Raw genomic sequence first — 13071 nt, forward strand, 5'->3', positions numbered from 1 at the left:
ACCCAAATCCCATCTTTGTATAACAATCTCACTCATCATAGAGTATTTGCCCCTACTACTATCACTTTTTAGGCTATACCTATTATCCTTCTTGCCTCAATGGTTATTCCATGGGATAATGCTATTGGTCCTGTTTAGCTTGCAACTAATAATGATCTACTTAGAGCTTCCCAAAATAACTTTCTTGAGTTTAATGGTAATGGGAAAGTCTCTACTAATGAGCACATTGAGACTTTCTTCACTGCATGTAGTATCACATGTCCTCAACATGAAGATGTAGTAGTGAGGATGTTTGTGGAAACCTTAGTTGAGAATGCAACTAGTTGATTTCAACACTGACAGTGGGTTGTATCACAAGTTGGAATAATATGTGGGATCAATTTGAAGCATGCTATAGGAGTTATAAAGATGAATGAACTCTGTTGAATCAACTCACCCAAATAAATAAGGATCCACATATTCCCATGAGAGACTTTATTGCAAATTTTAATAAGTTGGTCAACAGGATCACTACTACTAGTAGTCCTACATCAGACAACCAAAAAATGTTCTTCATTAGCTCTATGCCACCTGACATTAGTTTCCAAATTAGATGAGTGCATGTGGAAAACCTCTAGGCTACTCAAACCTTGGCAATTAAATTAGAGGATGACCTGCTAGCAGTTAGGAAATGGAAAAGAGAGATTCAATGTGGAGCTTTAACAAGCTCTACCACTAGTACAATCAACAACATTAAAGCAATTCTTTATAAGCTATCTAAAAAAATGATTGCCATGAAAAGGAAAGTTTGAAATCTTGTTCCCTTATTCTAGCAACCATATCAAAATCTTTACTAAAGGCTACATGAAGAAAAAGTGCTACGGGTGCCATTTGCTCAACAAAAGCTTGCTATCAAGGCACCTCCCAAAAAGAAAAATATGTGTATATTTCATCTAAGAACAAATCAAAATGGTGACTCATGTCTAGAAATGAATATATGGAAGTAGCTCACTACTACTAATGAACTAACCATTGAGTAACCTAAAAGTGAAGATGATTCTGCTCCACATGACAACTTTGGAAAATTATTTTTGGAGTATGAATCAGACTCAGAAGTTGGAAGCAACTACTTTGCCACCCTAGATGGAATACAAATGACTATGGAAACCAAAAATAAAAGAGAGAAGAACCCAATGAAATCTATTCCTAGCCAAAAGGAAATCATTGGCCCTTCACTAGCTACAGTAGGAGAATCCACTTCCTCATCTTGGAGGAAAGGGAAGACAAAGTTTAAGAAAACTAGTAAGTCTTATTCCCCATTTGACATAATACAATATTGTAAAGATTCTTGTATCCAGGTGTCTCCCCTTGATTATCTCAAAACCCATCCCAATGAATTACAAAAGTTAGTAGACTATTGTGAAGGTGATGCTAATACCAAGACTCACCCTAATCTCAATTCTACCATTTGCAATGACAAACCCTAATTGAATAATGACCCACTAGCTAATGAAGAGCCTGTCTTGCCTTAGGTCCCTAAAGGTTAATCTTAATAGCTTTGGGAGATAAATAGTGATTTATTTTAGAAAAGATAGCCCTAAGTCTGATGGAGGAAATTTTGATACTTCAAAGATGGAGCTTCTTGGAGAGATATCAGAATTGTGTATATAATTAAACATTGAGTTTCCTGATCCAGAATTCTTTTATTGCATACAAAACAATAGAAGCACAAGTATAGAAAAATCCAGATCCAAAGAAGACAAGAAGATCAAGAAGGTATTGATCTTCTTATGAAATGAGATCTAGAAGTTATGGAAATTTTTGTTTGTTAGACATGTAAAGAGTTTGGTCATTTTTCATCTAGATGTCCTAAGAGAGTAAGAAAATCTAGAAAGAGTTCACTTTTTGATGAAGATGAGGAATTTAAAGCAAGTATGAAAAGACTCTTGAATGACTATGATGATGATATTAAATTGGTTAAGAAAAATAAAGTAACAAAAAAGGTAGCTTTGGTAACTATTGTTGTTCCAAAGCCTAACTATGAAAATGTGGAAGTTATCATTGAGACTAACAATGATTTGCAAAATGATGTGCTAAATATTGAGAAAAGAGAGAGCATAGATCTACACCTAAAGAAGAGATAAGAGTTGAGATGTCAACTCCTACCTCTAATAGGAATTTGACAAAGAATCACCCTCCTGAGTAGACAATTAGAAGCAAAGACAAAGGTGTGATGACAAGGAACAAAGTATATGAGGAGATACGTTTGATATCTCAAGTTGAACCTAAGAGCATAGATGAAGCATGTAAAGATGATAATTAGATTCAAGCGATGAAGGAAGAATTAGCTCAAATTGTAAAGAATGATACATGAGAGTTAGTTCCTAGACCTAAAGACAAGAATGTGATAGGAACCAAATGGGTATTCATAAATAAGATGAATGAGAAAGGCAAAGTTGTGAGAAACAAGGCTAGACTTGTATGCAAGGGACATTCATAACAAGAATGCATAGACTATGAGGAGACATATGAACTTGCAGCCCAAATGGAAGTGAGTAAGAAGTTCAAGGTTTATCAGATGGATGTTAAATCAATCTTTCTAAATAGAGAACTTGAAGAAGATGTATATATTGAGTGACTTGAAGGTTTTCCTTTATCAAAAGACAAAGACATGGTATGCAGACTAAATAAAGTTCTATATGGTCTAAAGTAAGCACCTAGAACCTAGTATGCAAGGTTAAATAGTTATTTGGCAAAGCCTATATTTGCTAAAGGTATGGCAGATAGTAACTTGGATTTGAAATAAGTTTAAAATGGTTTACTAATTATTGTAATATTTGTTGATGACATCATTTTTGGAGGTAATGATGAATCGAGTCATTAGTTTGTGTTAATATCATGGAAAATAGTCATGTAGTGGGGGTTGATGCTATGGTTCCTTCTCTAGTAGTTTCCTAAGGTGGGGAACAGTAGACCCGAACCTCTAGCCAACACACAACACCAAAAAGTTTTAGTGCTTTTTCTGGTAACATAAAACCAAAATTGTAAAAACCCTAAAATGGTCAATTTTAGAAATTACCCTAAACTGTTGTTATAAGTGGTTGAGATGCATTATGCATTGTACTATTGGTGATCATTTTTGTTGGCTAATAGAAAGGTTGAAGGCTATCTAGGTGGACGTAGCCCAGGTTTTGGGTGAGCCATGTTAAATCTGTGTATTATTTATGTTTATTCTATTATTTCTGCATATAACTATTTATTCTTATATTGTTCTAGATCTATCAAACCCTAGAAATTGGTATCAAAGAAAGGTTTGTTGATGTAGATTGATATGACTTTCAAATTTGAGTGGGAGAAATGGAGGATTCTAGATTCAAGATTGAAAAATTTAATAGCCAGAATTTGTATTTATGGAAAATGTAGATGGAAGATTATCTATATCAAAAGGATCTATGGAAGCCATTAGAAGGAAAAGTTAAGAAATAGGGAACTATTGTCATAAAAGCTTGCACCCTTATCCAAAGTTTTTACTTAAGGAAAAACTTGTGAAACAAGGAAATGAATTCCAAGCTATGGGACTTGAACTATGAGGTTGAGTCTCTAGAGAAGGCCAACTTCCTTTTCTATCAAGATGCACCTAAACTACACTTGGAGAGGAAAATGAAGAAGAAATACATGAAAGCAACTACCTAATCTATTCTAAGGAGGTGATGCACCAAAATAGAATGTTCAATCCTACCACTTCCCATACATGCACATTTAACTATCATGACACCAAAAAATATATAGATTCAAACTTGTTGAACCTATTAATCACATGTAGATTAGATAACCAAATGAGTGACACAAGGAAGAAGAGTTTGACTATATAGATCATTCATAGGCAAAAAGAGATACAATCATGCAAATTAAAGATACCCACAATACATTCAAGAGAGGCAAACAGATCTTTCATAGTACATCAATGGATGAAAGAGATAACAAAAAATATCATAAATAGTTTAGAGGCAAAGGGAATTTACAATGCACATGTCAAAACATGCCAAGGAAAATAGAGAGGAATTGACCCTTCAAAATATTACAAAATTATGCTTTTATAGCTTAAGCATAACTCAAATAGCTTCTACCCTAAGGAAAAACTCATTAACCACATTCAAGATGACAGAGAGCAGTCATTGTAAATTTGGGAAAGGTGTGGCCATGAAACACGTCTAGATGTAGGAAAATCAATTATTCACCAAACAAAGCCCTTGAGAAGACAAAAATGAAGGCCACTATAATTTTGACTAATTAGATGAACCAACAGGCAATGATGGAGTGTTTTTCTTCATTTGTTAGACATGGGGAACAATGAAAGTGGTTGTTGGAGATTGAGAAGATTGGATTTTCCACCAAAGATTTTCTTCCTTTGTGATTAGTATGCCAAATCAACTATGTCATTGGTCAACTAGAGTAAAACCTTAGGCCTTGCCACATGGACCAATATTACTTTACCATTCTACCACTCTATGAAGTCTTCCTACTTTGACCATCTCATACATTTGCAACTTTTCAATCTTGCTTTTAGACTAACATCAAATGCCTGTGACTAAGTGAACAAATTATTATTGCCACTATGTGGCTTGTCCTTGACATTCTTCACCAACCATTGTGACCCTACAAAGCCTGTGACCTTAACTACCATCACACCATTGCCACCCTAACCAAAGGTCAGCATTAACTCACCATGATCCTATAAAACAAGAAGGATTTCTTGATTGCAGTGCTAACTGTGGTCTACTCCTTAACCCGTGCAACATTTGATACAAGGAAAACTACAAGGTCACCACTTAAACCCAAGTTATCCACTCCATCCTTGCAACCATGCACAAACATTAGGATTGCACCATTGGGGTCTGACATTTAGTTAGACTTTAACCCACTGCAACCAAGCAAAATAGTGCAGTCACCTCATTGCCACCTGAACTCTGATTAGCTCTCACTCTACTGTGACTGTATGAACCAAAGGGTGATTCCTAGAGTTGCAACTTAAAATATTTCAAAGGCATCACATAAAAGAGACTACACAAACTTAGGCTAAAAGGATATAGTCAATGTTAAATTATTTTATGAAAACCTTTCAAATATCTGACATTTGAAACCCTAGGTAATTGTTAAGTGACCTATTATTTAAATTTGATTTTTTGGAGGGAGGACATTTTGGCTAACATTTTTTATAACTCAGAGGGGATGCAAGCCTACTATACATTGACCAATGATTATAAAACATCCATTGGACTATGGATTCCTTGAGCTTTGAAACTTATCCCTCTCATTGCAGTTGTTGCATTCCAATCCATAAAACATGTCTTTCTTTCTCTACAACTCTGCAAAACTTTTCAAAATTGTCACTCTAGAGGAAAAACACCATGTGCACCCTACACTTCTTAGAAAATAAGAAAGGATAGAAAGAAATCTACTCTAAATATGTACATGGAACAAAAATCATTAGAAACAAGGCTTAAGATATATTCTATTAACTAGGATAGGCAAGATCTCACCATTAGGCTTGCTTAACTGGAAAGCATTGGCCTACTTGCAATTGATTATTACATATGGACTACTCCATGGTGCATCAAACTTTGAATGTATCCCTAATTTTTCTCTATCTTAATCCCATTTAAGCATAAGGTCACCTTCTTTCAAATTCTTGACCTTAGCCTTCCTATCAAAGGATCGTTTCATCTATTGTTGATGTGTTTCCAAGATCTGCATTGCTTTATTTCTCTTCTCTTCCAACTCCATCAGCACTACTATCCTTACTATCATAGCATCATCTTTAGCTAACTCATATTGATGAGCCAATTCAAGAGTATGAAATTCCAATCAAATAGGAAGCCTAGCCTCTCTGCTATAAACCAACATTAAAGAAGAATTTCCTATGGCTCTTAGGTGTTATCCTATCAACCTATAGAGCTTTCCTCAATTTTTGATGCCAATACCTCTTATTATCCTCTATATTTCTCTTTATTATCCTAATTAGATCCTTGTTGGATGACTCAGTTAATCCATTACCTTGAGGGTTGTAATTGAAAGAAGTACTCAATTTATTACCATGATCTACTGCCCATGCACAAACTTGAGCTCCAAAAAATGATTTTACATTATCTAAAATGATGGTAGAAGGAGCACCAAATCTTGTGATAATACCATCTAAGAACTCAACAACTGAATTATCAATAGAATCCTTCAATACAATTGCTTCCATCCACCTAGTGAAATAATCTATAGCAGCCAAAATCCATTTATGGCCTGAACTAGAAGGGGGGTTAATAGGACCTATGAAATCCAATCCACATTGAGCAAAATGCTGATCCACTTGAATAGGATGAAGTGGAAGGGCTGCAAGCCTTTGAATACCTAAAATGAAGGCACATTTGTCATACTTCTTAACATGCTTATGGCAATCATTGAACAAGGATGGCCAATAGTAACCTACCCTCATTATCTTTATCGTAGTCATTCTTGTTGAAAAGTGGCCACCATCAAGACCATCGTGAAGCTCCTTAATCATTCTCTATACTTGATCTACATCAATACATCTTAGCAATGTTCCATTGATGTCCTTCCTAAATAAGATACCATTAATTATGGCATAGGAAATTGATTGCAATGTGAGTTGTCTCCTTTTATCTTTATCCAACCCTTGAGGAAATCTATTTCCTACTAAGAAGGTCTTCATGTCATCTATCCATCTCCTTGGATTCTCATCCCTCACTTCTTACTAATTTATTAATACCAAGGCAACTTCTTCATCCAATTCTTGAGATGAGATCACCTGCTTGCACAATCCTTTCCCTCTTACCAACTTGGTGATCTAGATGTCCGCATCATACTCCATCACTTTACTCATCTAACCTTCCCTTTTCTCATTAATATCCTTGCTCAAAAGGAAACCCTTGACATGGCATAAGGCACTAACAGATGAATCTTATTGTGAGATAGAAGATATCTAAATTTCTTTAGAGAACTAATGACTATAAGAGCCCACTTCTCCACATAGATATAATTATCTTCATACTCCTTTAGTCCTTCACTAAAGAAGGCTATGGGTTGTTCTTCATTATTTTCATTCAACTGAGTCAAAATAAAAAAGGATGAACTATCTCTCAAAATTTGGATTGATGAGAGTAGGAGCTAAGGTTATCACTACTTTGATCTCTTCAAAACTTGCTTTCTATTCCTTGGTCAATGTAAAGACCATGTTCTTCTTGAGCATAGCTGTAAGAGTTTTCACCATGGAAGCTAAATTAGGAATGAATCTCCTCACAACACTTATTCTCCCAAGAAAAATTTTCAGCCCTTTCTTATTGTTAGGGTGGGGAGAGAGAGAGAGAGAGAGAGAGAGAGAGAGAGAGAGAGAGAGAGAGAGAGAGAGAGAGAGAGAGAGAGAGAGAGTATTTCTTTTGTCTTTTTTGGATCAATAGTCATACCCTCCTTGGATACAATGCATCCCAATAGTTTTTCTTGATTAGTAGCAAAGACACACTTTCTTGGATTTAGGGATACTCCATACTCTCTACATCTTATGAATACTTGTCTAAGATAGAGTAAATGATTTGCTACATTCTTTGAATATATTGTGATATCATCAAGGTATACCAACACAAACCTTTTAATCATGTTCTTGAAGGTCATCTCCATTACCCTTTGAAATGTGGAAATTATATTTGTTAGTCCAAAAGGCATTTTACTATAGGCATAGGTGTCCCATTTTGTTGTGAATGCAATTTTATATATGTCAGACTAAAACCTACTTGTAACTAGAGAATCCATCCAAGAAAGAGAATCTCTCTGAACCACTAACCTTAGACAATATTTGTTCCATGGAAGATAGGGGATGATGATCCTTAAGGGAGGCTTGGTTTAGGTCCCTAAAGTCTACAAATAGTCTTATTTCTCCACTCTTCTTCCTAACAGGGACAAGGTTTGCTACCTAAGAGGAATGCTTAATAGGGAAAATGATGTTGGCCTCTATTAGCTTAGATAACTTGCTTCTCATTAATGGTTCAATTCTAGGATTCACTAGCCTTTTCTTTTGTCTTACTGGTTTAGAATTATCACTTAAATCTATGGTATGCTAAAATAGACTTGGTTCAAAACCCTTTAGGTCATCATATGTCCATGCAAACACATCACTAAATTCTTTATATCGATGAATGAAATTTTCTTGCTCAACTTCACTACACACCTTTCCCATATTTAGAGTTCTTCCATCAATAATAATAACTAGAATATGATTTTCCTTACTTGTAGCAAGGTTGATTCCTTTATTTCTTGCTCGGCTATTAGGAGTGAAGGCACATTCTAAGGTAATCAAACCCTTAGGAAAATTGTTGAAACTAAGATTGATAATCTGATCTCCATACTAATCATGTAACCTTAACTTGTTTCTATCTAAGAATTTTGTTTCATTCTATTAGAAACTCATAATTTGTGCATCAAATTCAAATACTTGCTAGTTGATATTATTATTAGAAATAGTAGGCCTAACCACCACTCAAATCTATTGCTTATTTTTATCCTCAAGGCTCCTTGGCACATCATAAGATGCACCAACTACTGCAAGTCTTTCAATATGTCTATTTTCTTTCCTAGGGATGCTTTGACTATTAAATGCATTGTAACCTTCAAGAAAATCCTGTACTCTATGCTTACAAGACTTGAGGAAACAATTTTTGGTGATATTCTAGTTTCTTACCTAACAGACAATCAACTCACTATCTCCATATACACTTAAGGCTTGAATTCCTATTTTTTGAGCAAGTAAGAGACCTTGGATCAATGCCTCATACTCTACTATGTTATTAGTACAAGTAAATTGAAGCCTAAATGAGAACTACTACCTTTCTAGTGCAGGAGAAACCAACATCACACCATCCCCTAATCCATTTTTATTTCTTGATCCATCAACGTACATGCTCCATGTCCCACTCTTGTCCTCTTTTTTCTTCACAAGGTTAGGGACAAAAGCATCCTTTTTCTAATATACAATAAGCACCGAGGCCCATCTCTAGGTTTTCTAATATAGGATCAAACTAGTATGCATTAGCCCATTCATCTAAGATAAAATTAGGTATCTATACTAAGGAAGTGGCAGTCTCATTTTCTATGTCACTTTCATCTATCCCTAGGATAGTACAATTTATATTGATGAGATTAAGAGTGTAGGGTGCAATAATAGTGTAGGGTGCAATATGATTGGGGGATAAGGGTTCTACTCATATAGAAGCTTTAGTTCCATATCTTGTTTTGAAAAACATGTATGACCAATCAGAGGATATGTAGGTACCTATTTAGGTGGTAAAATCTCTTGAAAGACAGATGACAAAGTGTGCCCTAACTTCAACAACTGATATATCTTGAAATATAGTACAACTAGAGCATGCATGTAGGGCCATTTCAACATTCCTAAGAATTCCTATAGTCTTGAAAATACTACCATCCAACTACAATACATCATTAACAATGGGCTCATATTTCATTCGTTAGACATCAACAACACACTTGGGTATCACTGAATGGCTAGCCCCTGAATCAATCATGCAATTATGGAATAAATTATCCCCTATAATTAGAGAAACATAAAATGGAGGAGGTCTAAACTTTTTACTTTTTTCTACCTCCTTTGATGGTTGTACAAAACTTGTGGAACTCTCTATGCTAGGTGGTTGATCCTTTGGTTCAATGCTGCCCAACTCTTGCTACAATAGCTTCTTTTATGATAGTATAGTAGCAACATCCCATATAGAGATATTGATATTAGTTTTTTCATTTGATCTAGCACACTTAATGATGCATTAGGTGCTTTGGTAGAAACCTTGGGAGCTCCATGTGTAGAAAGTTGAGGTGGAACAACTTGAAGTTCACTCACATCTCCCCTACTATTATTTTTCCTTTGCTACCGAAAAGCATTAGCAGGTTGATTAGAATTGTGTTTCTGATCCACTACTTGTACATGGAGTATTGCACTTGATGTTGAATCCTAATTGGGGGAAGGAGGAATAGGATATTCAACAACTCTTATCTTTCTCCTACTATTGTGAGCAGTGGAATCCTAGTTTACATGAGAATGTTCTTCTACTTGATGGTTCATGAAGGAACAATCACCTTACTGAGGAGCATTAGTAGGTTGATTAGCATTATGTTGCTGGTCTACTTCTTATTCTTGTGTAGTTAATTCCAAATAAGACTCTACCCTCTAATACATACAATATCCATAGGAGCAATTGTATGAAGGGCTAAAATTTTGATCTTGAGCAAGATTATTTTGAGGGACTAAAGCCCTATTTAGGTTGATGTTCATAGTATGGGTGTTGTTGATAGATCTATTCTTATTGTAGGGGACATGTATTTGGTTTGAAGGTATATTATGTATGGGATCTTGATACTGAAGTTGGGGAGTCTTATTATTTTGAGCTTGTTGCCTCTTCATAGTCACCAACTCATCACTCATTTTTGCATCACTGCATTATTTTCCTCCATCTTCTTTTCTTGATCCTGCAACTTCTTGTCCATATTCTGCATCAATTTTTGCATCATGGCCTCAATCTTATCTACCCAATTATAGAATGTGGAATCTATTGAGACCACAACAAGGGGCTGACTTGAAGAAGAAGTATGAATAGGGGCTACAATGAGCTGATGATTGGTCATCTTAGGGAAGAAAGGAATTGGAGGCCTTGGAGCTAACCTCCCTCCTTGTATCAAGATATTTTTTGCTCTTATGGAAATCTCATAAGCATTTAATAAAGTATCCCCTCCCATAGATTACAGAGTGGTAGCAATATCACTATTGAAGGCTCTGAGGTAATACAAAAATGCATTACCCAAAGAAGGCTTGTGGGTATTCTATACCATGTCTTTTAAAATCTACAATTAAAATCTATCATATATTCATGGGGTACCCTCTTGATAGTTTTTAGCTACTCTAAAAGTGATAGGCGATCACTTTTTCCCTCAAAATGCTAACAAAGTCCTACTCCTAACCCATCTTAATTAGTAATAGAGTTATGAGGCAAACCTCTGTACCATTGGAGTGCTTTTCCTTTTAAGAATAAAACTAGAAGCCTAATACTAAAATCATCCTCAGATATTCTATGTATATTACAAATATTTGCAACTTCTTCATGTGTTTTAAGGGAGAGATGGAAGTTTCACTAGTAAATTTGGGTACACTATTAAGAGCTAATGCTCGCATGTCATGTCTTTGAGCCAATAGAAGAGGACTTCCATTATTAAAGGTAGAAAATGCATTTTCTCTAGGATTAGCCAAGTAAGCAAGTGATCTATTGATATGAGTAGATGACAACCTAAGCTATGATTTATCAATAGGAGGAACGTGTTGAGATAATGGGTGTTGCACATATTGCATAATATTGTTATATTTTATTATGTAATGTTGTACCTAGATGGACGTGCAACATGTAAAGATTTCCATAGAATATTCTTGATGAGTTTTATTGTAACATTGTGAAAATATTTCATGTAATTATTTAATATTGGAAAAAAGAATTAAATGCCCAATATTAAATGTGGGGTTAGTGGGTTAGGTAGTACATGGTTTTAGCACATGGTTTATGTAATACCACTTAGTGGTTTTGTGGGACTTGCTGCTATATAAGTAGCCACAAGGGTAGTTGTTGTAGAGTAAGAATGAGAAAGGAAAAAGTTGAGTGGGACAAGACTTGACAGGTTAACTAAGGGAGCATTTGTGAAAGTTGAAAGCATGGCATGGGATGTGTGGATTCATGCTTGTTCACATAGTTTCCTTGGTTGTGGCTATGGCCATGAAGGCTTCCATGGTTGTATTGCAATGGTATTTTTTGCTGAATAATACATGGTGATGGATGCTTTTGGAGGCCAAGTTTTTCCCTTAATGAGGGTTTCCCAGGGTTTGTCTTGTTTCATAATTTTGTGGGTATGTTGTCTATTCTCTTGCATGTGAACTTTAATTCTATGTTTATTTTAGATCTATTATGGGTTATGTGAAAATGGTTATATTCTTTATTGCCAAGTTTCCTTACAAGTGGTATGAGAGCTATGGTTTTATTATTGTAACTCTAGATTGAATCCATGGGAATGCATGAGAGGATAAAAGAAAAGGACAAGATATATGAATGATTTATTGCAGATCTAAGGGCTTTGAGTTTGCTATTATGATGGGATGTTAAAATATTTGGGCATGTGAAATTGTTGGAGAAAAGGATTTTTTGGATGTTTCATTTAAATGAGAGTTTTAGGGGGAGCTTGTAGAAATGACCTCCTGGGTAAAAATAGACCTCACCATTGGATCCAGGTCAACATTTCCATAAATTTTGATATATAATATGTCCTAGTTTGGCCATGTTCAGAGGAAATGAAAGAGTTTTTTGGTTTTATCCCATGATGGCCATCAAATTGAATCCCATCGAAATTTTCATCACAAAAAATAAAAAAAATAAAAAATTGTAGTGAAAATGGTAAAAAGATTGTCTTAGTAAAACGACCATAACTTTATCTCAGAATATCAAATTTTAGAGTTCTTATAGGTGTTGGAAAGCTAATTCAGAGCACTACAACATGGTGTAGGTTTGGTTCTATGATTTTGAGATTTTTTTAGGTTTTAAGAGCCCAAAATCTAGATGTTATTTATTTGGAGCATGGATTAAGGCATAACTTGGGTATACGGAGTCAGATTTTGGACTTCGAGTAGTCAATGGAAAGCTCTTGGAGAGCTCTACACATTGGTTTAGATTTGTTGTAGGTTTGGCATGATTTATTTGTTGATATATTGATCTGAACAATTTATGATATATATTTTGACTATGGTAACATTGTGATTTTATGGCATTGGAGATTTAAGATTTGATGTCATTGTATACTCAAGTTTGGTCTCATGATGATATGGTTATCAGTGTTTGGTTTGGATATGTATGATGACTTGTTGGATCTACAAGTTGTGCAGTGTTGTAAGCACTCTATGCTTACAGGTTGCATTTATAGCTTGTTTATGGGTTTTCTTTGCCCATTGATATTTCATTAATGATGCATATTCAGATTGGTGGCTTGAAT

Source organism: Cupressus sempervirens, chromosome 8 (genome assembly GCF_028749045.1).
Source record: "Cupressus sempervirens isolate cs-2001-9-10 chromosome 8, ASM2874904v1, whole genome shotgun sequence".
NCBI classification, from domain to species: domain Eukaryota; kingdom Viridiplantae; phylum Streptophyta; class Pinopsida; order Cupressales; family Cupressaceae; genus Cupressus; species Cupressus sempervirens.